This window comes from Lycorma delicatula, chromosome 10 (genome assembly GCF_047948215.1).
Source record: "Lycorma delicatula isolate Av1 chromosome 10, ASM4794821v1, whole genome shotgun sequence".
In the NCBI taxonomy this organism is placed as follows: Eukaryota; Metazoa; Arthropoda; class Insecta; order Hemiptera; family Fulgoridae; genus Lycorma; species Lycorma delicatula.
Genome location: NC_134464.1, coordinates 21,163,813 through 21,182,690, shown reverse-complemented (window position 1 = coordinate 21,182,690; position 18,878 = coordinate 21,163,813). Strand labels below are relative to the sequence as shown.

Sequence of the window (18,878 nt, the reverse complement as noted above, 5' to 3'; positions counted from 1 at the left end):
TACGACTAAAACTAGGAATGATATCGGCAGGATTTCGCAAGGATTGACAAGTAAAGTGAGTTGACTATTGGAGCATGAATGTTGGTGTCAACTACGGTAGAGCGTCTTCTACCCTAGAACTATAGGTTTTAATGGGACAATCTTGCTCGGGTGATATTCTTAACATCGTAAAAAGAAAGTTTCCAATTGCCAACATGATATATTTTCACGTGTTATTGTAAATTTTCACTTTTTCTTTAAATATTTCTTAATAAAAAAAAAAAAACACCTTAGAAAATAGTATAACGTTTCCGGTAGTCGGTTTAAAGTGTAATATCTTATTATATTAATAACGTACGTATATTTCGCATAGTTGTACTTAAAATAGAAATTTCCGGGAATAAAAAAATATCTGGGGCTTATTACAACGGAACTATCGGCTTATATTTCCTGCATTAGTTTTGTAATTAACTGACCACAAAACGTATAGAGATCAGAATGAATTTGGTTTCCTGATGATAATATTTTGGTATAAATAATGAATATGTTAAACAACGTTTGATTAATTATCAGAATAATAGATCTTATTACAATCTCACAGATCTTATTATATATATCTGTCTTATACATCACCTATTACTATCAACCATGAGACAATTTACAGTATTTCTTTTTGCTATTCTAACATTATCGTTAGTTTTCTGCAGTGCAGAAGCGCATCCTACGTTTGAGAATAGATTAAGTACTTTTGACAACTCAGATAGTAAGTCTTGTTTTTACATAAATATTTTAAGTTAATATTATTTTTGCAGGATAGTATTTTGATGTACGTTCATTTAATTCAATATTTGCAAGAAGATAATAGTTTTTAAATTGAAAAATTAGATTAATAATAGTTGTAAAGGTATTTAATAGAATTACTGAAGCACAAAGTTCAATCACAGCATTCATACTCGTTCCCATAAATATGAGCAAAGAATATGTCTTTTTAAATATACGGGACATTGTAATAATGTGCACATGTATAAAAAATATATTTATAGAAAAATTTCTGTAAAAAAAAAATATTTTACTTATTTAAGGAAATATATGTTATAAAATTTAGTTATATTACGTAAAATAAATTATTTTAATATTATTAATATTTGTAAAAATATCTTATACTGATACCTTTTTATTTACATATAAAGATAATTACGAAAGTGTACTAAAAAGTTTTTTTTATAGCAGTTTAAATAATCAGTTGTTTAATGGATTATAACAACATAACTTTCAATATATAAATTTGTTACAGTATGCTTTTCAGGTAAATGTACCATCAATATTGAGTAGTTGATATTCTCGTTAATGATAAAACTTGTTTTTTTCTATATATATAGTTCATTGTATAAAATTGTGAGGTTTTCTTTAAGATGATTAAAAACTCTCATGGAACTATCTCATTTATTTCATTTGCAACAAATCAAATCCGAATTTTGATTTAGCTTTCAAGCGTCTTAACAAGTTACTGAGCTTGATATCATGACATTTCTAAATATAACTAATTGATTTATGCTAAAGTTATTGGAAGTGCTAAAAGAATGTAATATGATAAATTAATAGTTAACAAAAAAAAATAAATCTAAAATCGAATGGGAATTTAAAAAACTGAAATCAGATTTGGAAATAAAGCAGGTCAGATTGTTTAACAAAATACAAACGATTCACCTTCCGATATTTCATTCAGTAATCACGGTAACGAAGGAATTCAATAACTTATTTTCCTATATTTCAATCTACAATAATGCTGATTTATTTCAAACAAACTGTTGAATGGTGGAAATGTTCTCGAGTCATTTTTTTCAATGTTGATGAATCAGTAGTTTCATTTTCCGATGAAACGGTCATTTATTTCTTCCTTGAACTAAAATTATAACTCAACTTCATTATTACCCGTCTCTTCTAAACCATTTAAAAGCCATTAATAATTCTTGAAAACCCCAAGATATTGGCAATCTTTCAGTATGGTTTTAGGAAAAAATTGTATACTGACAATATTATTTCCTGTTATTAGAAAATATTTTTAGCATCATAGATAACAATGAAAAAATTGCTCGGTTTTCAAGTTGTTTTATTTGATTGTGATCTCAAAATAACATTCCATTTAATTCCACATTTAATACTAATAAAAAACTTATATTTATACTGTCAGCAGCTATATTTTCAAAAGAGTTGCTTAATATTGTTAAAATTATACCTTACCGTAAACAGGCGGTTGACAGACCTTCTCTTCAAGATGTGGATTATGGAGTGGGATAACAATTTGTCCTCGGTCACTTGCTTTTCTAATCGTAATGATTCGAATAATATTTGAACCATTAAATAAGTGTTTATAACGGACAGAAACTATTGAATAAAGTAGTTTACGATTTTACTTATTATAAAATCGGATTTTATAATGTTCAAAATATTGGTTTATAAAGTTTAAGCAATTTGAAAAAATGCCGAATGTCTTAGCCTTTGAATAAACGTAATGTTTAAGGTATGAAAACTGAAATTTTTTAGCCTCAAATTTACATCCTGAGTCAAACAAGAAAGCGATGATGATTTATTAAAATTTAGAATTGACGTTGGTTAAGAAGCGGGAAACGTATGAAAAGATAATCACCCATCAAAAACGACATAAACATCAGAAGAAAAGTAAAAAAGTTTATAAACACGTTTTCCTCCAACGATGAAAGTTACGATAATATTTTTTATAAACACTGTTTATTCACTAAACTGTCTATCATAATTATGATGGAAGATAATTATATAGTCATCTATAGTTACAACAAAATTATTTATACGTCCATTTGGCATTTTTAAAACCTTAAAAAACATTCTATTTAATTTTAAGCTTTTTTTCCTCATAAAAAATAATAACAGTATAAAAATATATATATTAATGTTTATTATTGTATAATACAAAGTAATTGCATAACAAATATTTTTTTTATTTTAAACCATAAAAAATCTATCGAATATCTTTTCGATATAAATCGAATATACAAATTTCAATTAATGCTGTATTAGGGGTGCTAGCGTACGCCTCCTCTGGCAAATTTTTCAAACGGAAGATAACGAAATTCAGTTGCATTTTATACCTCTGAACTGCTTTAAAATAAACCGTTGGAATTTGTTAGGAAAGCTTCTGTATAGGGACATTGGTGATTAAACTTTTAAAAAATTCATTGAGGAAGACGCAGATAAAAAAGTATCAATCAACTTATTTTTTTCAATATTTTTATCAATAAATATTGTATCAATCAATATTTTCCCCTATTTATGTTCCCTTTGATTTAAATAATATCTCCGAAGAAAGATTTTCAGAAAACAACATTGCCATTCAATTATATCAAGTCTTTAGATTAATTATAGGTCAATATAGATTAATATAGATTCATCAATATAGATTAATTATTATAAGTCAATTATATCAATTCTGTAGAAATTGTGCAATTAGTTATCGGTGCAAGATGTTATTTAATTGTAATAAATTTAATGAATATTTAGTGAACATGTCAAAGTAGAATTGAACTCAATCTTATTCTTATTTATAATAAATTATTGTTGTTCGGCTTTTTAAAACGATACCTATGATATTAAAAGCTACGCTAAGAAAAAAACAAAAAATGGTTATTCTCATAACACTAAATTCACTAAGTTCTGCTTTGGTAATTCTTTTTTAAATTTAAGAGTATTGAATATGTCGGTAATCTAATACACTTTTTTATAGCTCATTACAGAAATAAAAGGACTCCGTGTTGCCGCAATCATGCTCCAAGAAATTTTCCGTCTCCAACACGTCGTTACCATAATCTTGGTAACTTGAATAATGTATTAAATAACGCTCAAGTCGGCACAATGGGTAATGTTGGCGGCAATCGTTTTACGTTCTGAAAATGAAAATTGATGTTAGCTAGAGTAAGTTTTTTTGATTAATTATTATTGCATTCTAATTTAAAACAATGAGTGACCTTAACTCAGATAAAGTTAAGGCGTCTTATAGAATTAGCATTCTTCTTTGTATACCTGTATTTATAAAATATTTATTACAATTTTTAAGTAATTATTTTGACCAAAATGAATGCTTAAATTTGGATCAATTTGACAAGAAAATTGTTTCAAATAAAATAGAAAATTTTTAATTAAACAACAATCTTCGTATTTGGTACCTATAAAACATGATATTTCTTAAAAAAATTTATTTTCTATTCTTAATGTGTTCGTTGTAATTTGTTCAAAAACTGTATCCACTGCCTAGTAAAACAAATTAATAGCAGTCATACATCTGCATTTCTAATGTATATGAGCAAATGTGGTACCCATTTTTAAGATAGATCTGATGACAAGTGCATCAAATACAAATTTGAACCAACAAAAATTAAATGAAAAATGAAATTTTTACATTCATTGAATAAGATACTATATTTTAATATACCATACTCTAAGTAATAATTGCTGTGCTTTTTGTGATTTTTTAATGTAACAGTTACTGTATTCTATGAATTTTTAACAAATATTTATACTAACATATGCAATTCAAATAAATATGAGCTTAAAAAACTATATTAAACTTTCTCTTTAGATAACAGTTATCATGATATCACAGGCAACTTTCTACGCTGGTTCTGAAGGATTTCAAAGGCTAATACAAGCTACTCCTTTTTCTATTAAAAAAAAATTATGACATTGCACCCACTTGATTTTAAAAAGCTTTCAAATAATCTACTTTGTCTGTAATACAACAATTTATTTTTTTTTAATGTGATTCAAAATCTTCCATCTTTTCCTATTTCGCCCTCATCTTTTTCAATGTGCACCGTACCTAAAATTGCAATTTGTGTAAAACTTCTTACACTTTTAAACTCGTGTTTTTAATTGGAATGTGAATCGTTCTCAGGATTGCTCCTAGGGATCCAATAACTGGAACTAGTTAAAACCTCTAAAATCCACATTAGTCAACATTTTCTATAGTTGGCTGATATTTTTTAATCTTTTCAATTTGTTTCAATGAAATATTTTCAAAGCACAGCAATCTGTCATATAGGTTACATAGATTACCTTACCATATTTTTGCAGAGAAGAATCTCAGGCCTGTAATGTTTTACTTCCCGATCAATTATTACTGACTGGTACTACTAAATCTTACATGACTCTGTCTCTTACACATTCTCAGGCTCAAACAGGTAATACAGCATATGCTGTTGCAATCACCCATCTTCAGGTATATATCCGTGGTGTATGGTGCATGCAATGTAGTCCTCTATTAAACACATTTACTGCAAGCATCCTGTAACTATGAATCATATGTTCAACATTTTCACTTTCATCACCCAACAGTCGACAAAAATAACTTTGCTCATTGACATCTATCTGTCATGATATATTTCCTAAATAAAAATAAAAAAAATTATAAAATTTAACTAAAATCCTGATCCTGTAAATTCATAATGAAAAAAATATACTGCCAGTTACAAATTCATTAAGCGAAAATCATCTCTACTGATTAAAGCTGTTCAGTTTAGTTTCATGATCAATAATTAAATACGTAATTTGTTGGGATGTATGTGAACTGATCCGAAAATGTGAAACCCCGTGGAAGCAGGGGAAAATTCAAGGTAAAATAGAAAATTTCCAAAGCACCCAATTCAGATTTCAAAGTTTTTCCACTATCTACATAAGCCCTCCAAAAGAGCAAATTACAACAGGCACACCAGTTATAATTTGATGGTTCACCTCTTTCACTTTATTGATGCTACTCTGCTGTGTTTTACTAATTCCCTCACTCTCTTCTCAAACATTTTATTTATAGAGGCTTTTACATTTTTCTGGCCAATCATTATGTTCTTTTGAAGAACAACTATTTATACAGCTTATCCTCTCCAATACTCTCCAACATTCTCAATATCTCAATCTTTTGCTTTTCATCCTTAAACATCACCTCCAGCTGATTTTCCCATTTACTCATACCAATCTTCATTGCAAATAGCAACATTTATACATTCAAAATTGCATCCCAATATCTTGAGAGAAGCCAACCTCACCTTCTACAACCCCTTCAAATTTTTCCTGGACTCTGGCTATAAATCATCTATGTAAAGCTGATTTTTAAATCTCTCAGAGTCCAATAGTTTGTCTCCCACAATTTTTTCCTTCAAAATACTTGAAAAACGTACCTGATTAATAGAAAAGCAAAACCATAATAGTCTCAATGCATTATCCTGAAGAAAACCTAACTTTATTGTTGCCTTATGTAGGAACACTTTTTTGTGCAGAAATATTAATCTGTAACAAAATTATTTTGGATTTTATCCAAGATTAACAACTTAACGATTTTTATTTAACGTGAACTTTTTTAATCAATACAAACATTAGAATAAATCTATTGCATTTGTTTCAACATTATTTGGTAACTGTTTTAAAAATATATTATTATAGTGACAAACCCAAACAAATTTTATAATAGAACATGCTTGGTTTATATAACCACTGTGTCTGACCACTGAAGATGGTTGCAAACTAGTAAAAACATTTTGAAGTAAATTATTAAAAACATTTTGCAATAAAATTTGGTTCAGCCGTTATTGGTTCAAATCTATTATTTAAAATTTTATCATTATCGACTGTCATGGGAAAAAAGTAGAAAAAGCCAGCAAAGGGTTGCATAAAACCTTCTCGGCTTGGCACTTGACAGGTTTATTTCAAATACACTATAGGATTATTAAATATTAATGACTTAATTATGCTATATTTAAAATATAATTGTGAAAAAGACTAAAATTGTTCAGTAAGAAAATTTGGGGTCCAATCTGATCCCCCTTGATCACATGACTTTTTACCTTAAAAATTATAGTCTATTTATTGAAATACAGTACTTAAATTAATTTGTATCATTGAGAAAAAAATAAAAATTATTAATAAAAAATAAAATTGGGTCTAATTTGATCCCTTGCTTGACAACTAACTTGTATTACATTTTTAATAACTATTATAACTTGAAAAACAGGTAAAGAAAAAAATTATGAAAAAATCAAACACTTTTTTAAATTATTAAGCCAGATTCCAGTGTATGTCATTTTATTAAAAACTTTCAATGTCTTCTATATCAATACTAGATACAGTTTTTTTTTTTCAAGAATAAAATAAAAAGTTAATTAAATAATATTTTAATAAAATTACTATTCAGCCCCTTGTTTTTTAAGTGTAAAGTTTATTAAAGTAATTATTTACTTCATTAAGTTGGTCCAATTTGGTGCAATGTTATTCAGCAAGGTTAAAAAAAAAATTACCTATATTTTTATAAAAATATATGGGTACCATAATTATCACTTCACCAATGAGGTCAAAAATCAGGCCGAAGGTGTGTGATATGTAGCCAAATGTTTGGGAAAAATTTCAACATTTTTGTCAGCTGTTTTCGAGATGCAAGGCAAAAACTGTTTAGAAATAATGTTGATTATCACCCTGACAATAAATACAATTGATAAATTTGAAATAAATTAATAAGTGTTTTCATCTTATAAAGCTGAACTTCCTACGACCACTTTAAAAAGACCAAAACTCAAAAACTGTAAAAATTATCCATTCCCTGTTTTTTTTTAATTAATCTGAAAAATTAGTGAACTAGTATCGCAAAGAGAACAATTTCCTTTTTAATGCTTTAGCTGGTGATGAGAGCTGGATTTTCCTAATGTTCAAAAATGTAGATCCAACTAATGACTGCCTTATACATTTATGGCATTCATAATGTATTTTAGAAAACAAAACCTTCCAGCATAAAACAGTAATAATACTAGAATTTTGAGTCAGTTGAACCAACTGAATAATTTTTTACATTTTTTTTCCTAATATTATGAGATAAAAATAGATAAAATAAAATTTGGTTGTAGATAAAAATAAAAGTTGGCTCTACATTTTGTTGAGTTACAAATCTCAGAATATAAATGCTTGTCAGATCATCTACAATATATGTTTGTCAGCTCCAGATTATCCAAGTAAGCGGTGAGTCAGGATGCTTCTGCTCTCCTGTAGGGTTTATATATAATAATATATCCTTTTACATGATTTTCTTTACTGATTTCCTTTACTGATTTTCTTTTTACAGCAACTATCCAAGTGGAATAAATAAAGAAGAATCTAAGAAGTTAATCATAGACAATTTTGTTGATTTTTTAGTTGTCATTCACATGATACAATTTTCTGTATTCACACTAAAATAAAGTTTATATTGATTAAAACAAAAAGAATATCTAAAATAATTTTCTCACCTTGATTACCATGTAAGACTGAGCTCTGTATACCTGGAACCAATGAACTTGCACAGAAGCTAGATTTAAGGAGCTCAGTTTGTGCAGTGGTAACATTCTGGAGTAATTAATAATAGAGTGTATATATATATTTCAAGATTATTGAAATAAATTGTAAAACAAAAACTACTCAAAAAAAAAGTGACTATTTTAATTATTAAAATGATTATCTGAAAATATTAAGGGATTTATGAATAAAAGTAATAAAAAGAACAATATTAATAAAGTAACAAATGAAAAAGAAGCAATAAGAGAAAGAGTCAAGAAAATGAATTTCACACCTTTAAGTTAACAAGAAATAGCTACAACAAAAGATAATCTTATAACACTAAACTAAAACACTACAACACAGTCATTTTACCTGAAGCCCTATATGCAGCTGAATGCCTCTAAAAATTTTCAAAGAGCAAAATAGAATCCTAAGAAACATTAATGGCACAAACATGCCATTAAGATTATTTAATTAAATTAATTTAAGTTTATTTAATTAGCATTAATGGCAAACTAAAAACAGAATCCATAAACTCAAAAGCAAAAATAAAATTTACAGAAAGATAGATAAAATCTACAACACAATAAGAAAAAAAAAGTTACAATTTTATAAACACTTACAAAATGGATCCACAAAGAATATACATTCAATATGTGAAAATATCATATGAGTGAATAATAAATAATATATTACCTGTTAACAGCTCCTTTATGTTCATGCAAATGAGCAACAAGGGCACCCCTTAGCTGCCAACCTGGTGGTGGCAATGGAGGGCATAACCAAGTTTTATGTTCAACCCATTCTCTGTTTCGAACTACAGTACTATGAATTTCTTGTTTTCTATTTAACAGCTGTCGCAATTCTAATCTACATGGAGCACATCTATCTGCAAACAATAAGAGTAGATCACAGGATCCATACAGGATCATCATCACTGCATTGCTATTAATTGTAATGCATAAGATCATATTTCATGTTTAATTTAAAAAAAAGCAATGAACTGCATAAAGTTATAACTTCACAGGGAATTTCTCCACACTATCAAAAAGTTATTTTCACAATAAACATTAATTGATGTTAATATCCTACACATAAAAGTAATTTTACCAAATTTCAAGTCTTTATATTAACGAAGTCTGTAGATATGAGGAATAGCTAAATTTTGTTACTCCATCCATTAAAAAAAAGAAAAAAATTAAGTCTAGCAATCATATCACTTTTTATATAGATAGTTAATAATTATTAAATTTCCTTATTTTCTACCAGCCACTGACAATTTTCATTACCAACCAATTCCTTTTCTATTTTCTCCTTCACTTTCTAAAATTCCACAGTCAAATTAATGAACTTTCTACAAATTTTAAACCAATGTGATAAAAATTATGGAAAATCTCGTATAAAAAGTACATTGTTTACATTATTAAATATAATTAATTGATTTTAATATCTTTTATAAAAAATAAAACACGAATAAATTATTTTTAAATGGAAACATAAAATGCATTAAAATAACATCTAATTTTTAGGTAATTTAAATCTAATTTGAAAATATCTTTATAAAATGTTGCAACAGAAATAAAAACAACAGAAAACAAAATGCACGGTAACAGGCAAAAAAGTAGAGAAGATTGAGGTCAGAGTGGGAAATGAAGTATTGGAGCAGGTGGAAAAATTGAAATACTTGGAAAGTATTATAACCGAATACCTAAACTTGTACCACAGCGGGTAAAACAAAGATAGGAGTAAAAGAGAATTTAATAGTAAGAGAAAACTGTTGTGTGGAAAGAAAGCTGGAATTTAAGAAAAAGATTGGCAAAATGTTATACTTGGGAGTGTCATGTAATATGGTGCTACGGAAGGACACTATAGAAGGTAGACAGATGAGGAATTAAGGCATTTGAGGCGTAGGTATTGCGTAAAATGATTTTTTCAGATGGCAAGATTACGTAACGAATAAGTTATTAGAAAGAATAAAAGAAAGCAGGAGAATGTTAAATATAATCGACAGCAGGAAAAGATAAAGTAACTGATGCAAGATACTATAAAGTGGAGAATGACCATGTCGAGACCTGGGGGAACAGAATGGATGAAGATAATTTTAAGAGAAATATTTTGAATGCGTTTATGTAATAACAGATGAAATATTGATCAGGTGTCACTGGCTATACAAAACGAAAAACAATTTGTTGTTTCTTATTTTTTTTAATGATAATATTAAACCATTTTTTTGTAAACCATCTTATTATGTAATTCAACATAATAGTTAAACATTTTATCATTTCGCTTGAAGGCTAAGTGATTAACAAGCAAGAAATTTAATTTTTATTCCTCTAAAAAAAAATAAAAACTACATTATTTAGTTTAAATTATTAAGTAAACTTTTCATCGCAGATCGAGACTGTCTTATGCCCGATTGAGAAAGAAACATAATATTATAATTTAGTTCATAAAATGTGAATCCTCACTTTAATGTTTTTTTTACAGTAACGGTGGTAATGATATACTTGATGTAAAAGTTCCAAGGTTTACTTATTTATTTTGAAGGAATGAATATAAATGGCAAAATTCATCAAAACCACATTCTTAATTCGATAAAACATTAAATCAATAAATTTAATAAAGATTAATTTTAAAACGCGCTTAAAGAAACACAAAAATAATGCTGATTCAGCTTAAGAAAACAAATATTTGTAATAGCATACATCTTTAAAATAATCATTTGTTTGCAATAGATCTCGTCTCTCAGTAAATATATTATAAACATAACAGTGTTAATTAACTGCTTGATTTAGTATAATCGATCAAAATTTGCTTTTACAATGTCTGGGATAATTCAGTTTAACTAAATATTGAATCGCAATTTAATGAAAACAGTAATACTAGTATATCAATTACAGTAGGAGAAGTCAATTATAATAGTTGAAATAATTAACTGTTCAATAATCGACCGATTAATGCGATTAGTTGGGAGAAACGATTCCACTAATATGGTAAACACATATTTAGTTACAGCTATTTATTATTTTCTGTGATGTCAGATTCATTATCTCAATTATACATATCTGTATTTTTTCATTCTTCTTTCTTCCTTTATTAGTTTGTCTTCATCTATACAAAATGAATACACAGAGAGAATATTCCATTACGTGATGAATAAACTGCATACCTATGTTGCAAGAAGGAAAGTATGGTAATCAGTCAAAAAAAGAGAGTAAGTTTTTTTTCATTTCTAGACATTTTATGATCCCGGGACTCTAAAAAACAAAAAAAGTGGGGGGTTATGTTCATACATATGTATGTATATGTGTTGGCGTGTTTGAAACTTAACTAATTTTGACTGGATACACTGGTTTTGATGAAATTTAGCACAGAGACTTGTGTACATGGAGCAATTTGTTAGTAAATGTTTGAGCTCAATATTTCCAGGGGATGCTGTGAATAGTTTCTTTGGGTCGATTTTCTCAAAATACTGCAAACATATTGGGCTACAATACTTGTGCACATGCTTCTTATCTTACCATTAAAAAAAATATTTGCCCCCAAATATTGAAATCAGCTACCTTTTCATTTTTTCATATCTTAATAATTTTTTTATGCCTTCCTAGGTGTAGTAGTAGTGCAAACGACCTAAAAATAATAATAAATACTTTGGGGATAAAAAATATTTCCACCTTAAAGTTAAGAAAAACTTCATATTTAATCGATAAGACAATGGTAGCATGTGAAAAAAGTTTAACATGTTTAGCGTAATTATAAGTTTGAATAACTGCTATTTTAATAGGGGAAAAAAATTATCTGAATAATTTCTAAATTATAAAAAAATCTTTGTTAAAATACCCTCTAAGGGAAGGTAATTTTTTGGAAAACCACAGCCGCTTTTCAATTCCAAATCGGTTGGTGTTTGGAGGTATTTGCAGAGAAATTTTATGTATTTTTTTTATTTTTGTAACAAGTAACACTGTAAAAAAATAATTATCATAAAAGATGTTAAAAACTATTCATCCTTTAGCGATTAGAATCTTAAAGTAATACTAAAAAAAAAGACACTACAATTAATATAAAACACAACAGTTTAATTAACCATCAAGAAATTATAAAACGGTTACTTTTGTACGGATTTGAATACTAGATCGTGGATACTTGGTAGTTGGGTTTTAATTAACTATACATCTCAGAAATGGTCGACCTGAGACTATACAAGACTACACTTCATATACACTCATACATATCATCCTCTTAAGTAATACCTGACGGTGGGTGATTCCCGATAGTTAAACAGGGAAAAAAAGACAAAAGATTTATAATAATTTTTTAATACGCTCTATAATAATATGAGCGTATTAATTCGCGAAAGTTTAATGTAGTAAAAGTAAAAATAATTCCTTATTGTGTTGTGCCAAAACGGTTTGTGAAGGATTGAAGAATGATGTTAACAGTGTTCAGATTAGCGATCGGTCAAAATCTGGGGCGTTCTGATCGATCGGTTTTCGTGTTATGATTGATATATAAATATACATATATATAAATATACATGATATGATATATATATATATATATGATATATTAATATTTATCGTATCACGAGTATACAGTGAAGGTTCCATTAAATTAAATATATGATATATAAAGTCCCCTGTGTATGTATGTATTCAAGAGTAAGGAAGAACTTTAGAATTTAAAGAGCGATAATGTTAGAGGTTAGAGTGTATAATTACTCTTAACGTTCAAGAAATTGTGTAAAATCAGCTCTATAGTACACCTATCGGGTCATTTCTAATGAAGTTACCGGAATAAAAGTTTTAATTTTGAAAAAAAAAATTAATGAAAGTTATCGGTCAAATCGAAACCGATCAAGCGGTACGGTATGAGGAACAGAAATTACAAAATTATAAACCGTCTACGATTTATTATTATTTTTTAATAAACAATTTTACACGAACTATAAATTATATTTATATATAAACAAAAAAATATTACTTATATTTAAAACGGTGTATAATAGTATTTATAAAATTACGCAAAGGAAAAGTTTCACGCCAAATTTCAAGAGTTCTTATTAAAGCAGTATTTAACCGAGTTTACAAAAAAAAATAATAATAATAAGACGATGAAATAGGAGCAATGTAGTCCACCAGAAACGAGTTACGAAAATCTCAAGGAATTCTAATAAATGTAGAAACCAGGAAAAGAGAATTTTTCATGATTATTTCATTAAACGCATATGACGTTTAGATACGATTAGATATCATAATGTATGTGCTATTACAAAATAAATTTCAAAATAGCTTTATGAAATTAAAACAATAAAAAGAAACTAAGTTTAGTAATTACATATTAACAATGTGAAAATCATGAAATAACAGATAAAATACAAAAACGTCTCGTAAATATTTTAATAAAAAGTAACATATCTGAACGATAATAATTATACACAAGTACAACAAAACAACACAAAATATAGTGACAAAATTCTTATTAATTTATAATAAAACATAAAACATTTCATCTTTCAATAAATCGATACGCTTTTCTAATATGATTTCAACTTTAAAAAAATCTCTCTTTTTATATTTCGTTTAAAAAGGCCAAACCGATTTACTTTCAAGATTATTTCAGACTTTTAAGACAACATAAATAGGTAAATATCACTTCCAAGGCGAAACAGTTTTTGTTTTATAATCTCCCCCTTAGAATTTAATAAAAAATAAAGCTCATAACATTTGCAGGATTCGAAGTTTTTTTGTTGTTGTTGGAATTTTGAATAGTGTCGCATTTGATGTAAATAATTATTTTCATTTTTCCTTGGTTCTTTTTCGGAATCCGACAGCCACTTTTCAATTATTTCTTCAAAATCAGTGGGTATTTGGAGGTATTTGCATAAAAATTATAAACATAATCTAATCAAACTTAACCTATGCTCGCTAACCTATTTTTTTTAATTTCTACTTGTCGATTTTATTCAAACATGGGTCTTCCAAATATACCTGTGAGAAGCACAATATAAACATTATATTTATATATATATATATATATATATATATATATATATATATATATATATATATATATATATATAATTTAAACTTCGCTTGCTAGTCAAGATTAGAGGCGAGCGTAGGCTAAGTTTGGTTAGATAATATTTAAAATTTCTCTGCAAATACCATCTGATTTGGAAGAAAAAATTGAAAAGCGGCTGTGGGTTTCCGAAAAATTACATTCTCTTAGAGGGTATTTTAATAAAGAGTTTTTCTTATAATTTAGAAATTATTCAGATAATATTTTTTTGCCTAGAAAAATAGCAGTTATTCAAACAATGTAAAAATAAACAAGTTATTCAAAAAAGTTATTATTAAAAAACTGAATTGTAATTTTAATTCATTCATTAAGACATTGCCCGATTCTTCGTTACGATGAAGTACAAATAGGACAAAGCTCGGAGAACATTCTTGAAGAGGAATTATGCATATACAAGTCAGCAGTAGGTGGCGTGCTAACTAACTAAGAGATAGACGATTAAGATAAAAAAGATAGCAGGATAGAAGTGTTTCTAGAAACTGAGTAAAGCGAAAGAAAGCGGTTGAAAAAGTTGCCCTCCACGCCCATTATAATTTAGCGATGAACTTTCTCGTCGGAAGGAAAATTTGAATCGATTAAATCCGTATTTTATGCAGATAACATAGTCATAATTTAAAAAAATAAAAATCAATTATATTATCGATTTACGATATTTACACACGATTCAAATATGTAGTACAGTTTTTTTAGATTCATAGCATATCGGCAGCTGTAATGAATGTATTTTAACTTGTTACATCCGTACAATAAGATGCTTCATTGGAATTAAAGGGCTTTTAGCGTTAAAATATAACTTTTTCTACCGGACCTTGAACTATCAATTCCCGTAACCATCTTAGTCACATCGAAACGTACCGGTTACAATATGCCAATTCCTTAGAAGAGACACCGGTAAGTACCTTTCCGGACAAAAGTACAAGGCGATAGCTTTTGAAGGGAAGCTGACCAATTCGTTCTAAAACTCGTAGTCGACCAGATACTACCAAAAGTAAAAACATTTAACAGTATTGTGATATCTGAAAATTTAACAATTTTTTATTTTAGATAGCGACGTGAGAAATACAAATACTTCAATTAAAACTGAAGAATCATGAATTTTAAGGCTGCTGAAATGAGGAGGTACCTGCGTTCAGTGAAAGGTTGTACAACAAGAGATATGATAAAGAATGAAAATATCAGGAAAAGATAACGATAAAACTGCTTGATGAAATATTAAATAATTATATGCGAAAATAGTCAAAACATCAATTGAGAATTTCAGCCATCAGATAATAATTCTATGTGTGAAATGACAAACCCGATGGAAGAACAGATTTGAGAAGACTGAAAAGTTTTGCGCAAGAAAAGGCTAATGGCCATAACCCTTAAAATATAAAAAGAGTATAAAAAATTGAGAATCAATTTTTTCCCGTAAGATGTTAATAATAATAATAAAAATTAAAAAGTAATAAACCGAATAATGTGCAAAGTTAATAATAAAAATAATCCGTTACAAATCATTTAACTGTTGTAAATTGAAGAAAAAAAAACGAAAACTGAAGAAATTATTAAATCCAAGGAGTAAAGGAAATGAAGCAAAAATAAAGGTTTCTAAAAATGCTGACTACATTCTTTTAGACCGTTCATTCATTCATATAATTGTTCTACACCCTTTTTCTTTCTACAAAACATAAAAACAAAAATACAGTAGAAAGCAATATTACACAGTTTGCTGCCGTTCATAATTTTCACGTTTAATCTCTTTCTACAGGTAGACTTCGTCTTACTAAGATTTTTTTTTAAATTTATTTAAAAAAAAGGTTTTACAAAAAAAAGTTGAAAATCTACAACACCGTTAAATGAAAGAAAGATCGATGAATATTACAGCGACAAAAGTACAAACGAATATAAATTTACCGCATCTCAAAACTTTTTATCGAATGATGTCGTCGTTATAGAATCGTGTACGGAAGACAATATAATGTCTATACTATTCAAACGGTAATCGATGAAATACGAGTATAAGCCGAAAGATTATAAACATTTACTTTCCTAAACTCTTATCAAAAAATATAATTCTTTATTAAAATTTTAATCCGGATACGATTATAAATATAACCGAAATAATTTTTTTTTATCAGGCACTAGAAATTTCTTAGTAGATTCAATCGATAAAAATAACAATGAAATTGTAAAATACACGGTAAGAGTCGTAGAAATAAGTTTTTCAGTTAAAAAACAAAAATTTCTGTAATAACTGTTTTCAACAAAATGATATCAAAAAAGGTAAGACATTATACAATTCTATTATTAAATTTTTTTATTGATTTAGAATTTCCTTTAAAATAATACACGTTAAATAAATGTAATATACAATAATAGATAATAAAAAATGTTTAAGCGTTCCATATAATAAGCAAAAAAAAAATAAAAAATTGTTACAAAACTCTTACCGGCCCGATTTCATTTATTAAACACCGAATAATCAAAAGAATTGTATTATTTCTGTAAATGTGATATGTATTATTCGTTGTTTAATAAATGAAATCGGGCCGGTAAGAATTTTTTCTATTTTTTGCTTATTATAAGGAACGCTTAAACATTGTTTATTATCTATTACTGTACGTTGTCTATTACATATATTTAACGTGTATTTTTTTTTAAACAAAATTGTAAATTAATAACAGATTTTGATAATAGAAATGTACAACAGTCTTACCTTTTTTGATATAATTATCGTTTTGTTAAAAAGAGATTTATTTATAGTACACATATTTTTGTTTTTTGAGAAGAACTGATATCTGCGAGACTCTTACCGTATCGTTTAAAATTTAATCGTAATTTTTTTGGATATCACTGGGTTTTAAGATTATTCTTTTATTTTTTATGAGTTACTCATCGTTATCTTATGGACTTATTAAAATTTATCGCCTTTCTAGAACAAACAAATATACATTTTTTTAAATTTCACGGCCAATTTTTTACGTCGATAGTCATATCATTCACTTCAAACCATATTTTTCATTTTTTAATAAAACTAATATAACGAATGACCTTCTCGAATCGAAGATCCGTGGTGTAATATTGCACTTATTACTTTGAACGTGAAACTCTCGACTTTTATCGTTAAATTCGATTTTACCAATGGAATATATTTCTGTTTTATATATTCCTGTTTTAATAAAACTAGTATAAACTCTTTTAAAGTAATACTTTATTTTTTTTTTTAACAAGCGATGGGAATTAAAAATATTGTTTCATCTTCAGCATTTTCATTTACATAAGAGCAATTACTATTTAAAAAAAGACTGTTGTATTTTCTTCTAAATTTTATTATTTCAAGTACATCAAGTTTTTGTACGCTTAGTACTGTCAAGTACTGCTATCTAGCGGCGCAATTTGTTAAGCGACGTTAAAAAAAAGGAATAAAATGACATATTCGAGTCCCGCGGTTCATCAAATGGAAAAAAACGTCGTTTAACAAAATTCGAGGTATTTTTGGAAAGTATTCTTTATTACAAATCTAACTGAACTGAAATGTAATGTTTTCACGCTTATTTTTTCCCCGTTTTCATTTCACTTTTAGGTTAGGTCATATCTATAACTGTAAAAGTGGTTCGTGGACTTGGCCGTCTGCGACCCCTTACCGGCGAAATTCTAACGAACTCCGTGATTTCTGCATCATCGAGTATCTCCAAAATTTATTCATTATTTATCGGTTATTTAATTTTTATATTCCAGATAAATACCGGTCACGCTGGTCACAGATTACGGGTCGTTAAATGGAATACCCATCGTACTAGAAAGTAAAAGAAACCTAATTACACAACTAAACACAACGTTTTAAGAAAAAGTTACGGATTAAATATATACTAAAGATGAACATAAAATATATAAATCTATTTTTTAACTATTTAGTAATTTAGAAAATTTTTATTTAAATTGTTACGGGGGTCTCATAGACATATCCTATGATTGTTAGATCCTACCGTCGTTTGCGGGTAAATTTCACGAATATTCCTTATTTTTTATATCTTCTTCCGAGAATTTGATTTGAGCCCTGCTGGACAAGACCCTACGAACTATGGATTTGTACAACCGAAGTGCACTTGATATGATCTGATGAGGAGGCAGCTGATTGTAGATCGACAGATAGCTCGGTTAACATCCGCAGCAAGATTGCATAATAAGGCTAACAGTTGAAGAGCCTATCAGTTGTAATGTAAAAAAAATGAACTGTCAATTATAAATTAAGAATCTTTTGCCGTATTTCTGAACTTGAAACGGATTCAAAGAGAGAAAATATTTAATAAACCGCACGTCAGAATTAACTTTATTAATAAAATTTTTTGTAAATTACGTAGGTATAATCAAAGAAATTAATGTTCCTTTTTTTAACATTTCAAACAGATCTTTTTCGTTTGATTTTTTCATCTGGAAAAGGATTTCGATGAGATTTACTTTTGTAGCCGATTTTATTAAAATCTAATACATTTTTAACAGATTTCATGTTGATTTCTACC

The 18,878-nt window shown here is 27.7% G+C and overlaps 1 long non-coding RNA gene across 1 annotated transcript; it reads left to right on the top strand.

Annotated features, from left to right (window-relative positions):
• The first annotated feature begins 561 nt into the window (after positions 1–561).
• Positions 562–8,241, top strand: LOC142331728 (uncharacterized). Its single transcript, XR_012758069.1, has 3 exons — positions 562–742; positions 3,737–3,924; positions 8,108–8,241. It is a non-coding gene; the product is annotated as an uncharacterized LOC142331728 (long non-coding RNA).
• The last annotated feature ends 10,637 nt before the right edge of the window (positions 8,242–18,878 follow it).